General features: G+C 55.4%; 1 protein-coding gene across 1 annotated transcript in view; it reads left to right on the forward strand.

Moving 5' to 3' along the window:
- The window catches only part of LOC108803416 (serine/arginine repetitive matrix protein 2-like), a 17,517-nt gene that overhangs the window by 6,312 nt on the left and 10,763 nt on the right, over positions 1-442 (forward strand). The gene's annotated exons all lie outside the window — the stretch shown is intronic.

Consider the following 442-nt stretch of genomic DNA (forward strand, 5'->3'; position numbering starts at 1 on the left):
GGGGGTGGCAGTGTTTCAGGTTGGGTATGTGACGGGAAGGGGGGGTGTTTCGGGTTTGGTATGTGACGGGGGAGTTGGGTATATGATGCTTTAGCGTAGGACTATGTACAAACTGGTGTATGATGTGAGAAGGCGGCGCAGGGAAATGGTGGTAAAATACTTCTCCCCTCTCCCAATTCTCTATGTGCACCGCCCAGGAGACCCCAATCTAGGGGGTGTGGCTCAGTATGCAAATACTGACTCTTCTCCATTCAGACCCCTGTCATGGCCGACGTCCCGCAGTGCAAGCCTCTCTCTGGTCCCAGTAAAAGAGTTCAGTCGCAGGAGGACGCGTACCAACGTCCTCCCATGACCCAAAGCTCAGTGTATAGCTGGGAGCCGAGACGAATACCGACTGACCAGATCCACCACTCTGGCTCCGCCCCTTCAGTCAGCGTTGGGG

This window comes from Nanorana parkeri, unplaced genomic scaffold, assembly GCF_000935625.1.
Source record: "Nanorana parkeri isolate BGI_ZX_2015 unplaced genomic scaffold, ASM93562v1 scaffold3708, whole genome shotgun sequence".
NCBI lineage: Eukaryota > Metazoa > Chordata > Amphibia > Anura > Dicroglossidae > Nanorana > Nanorana parkeri.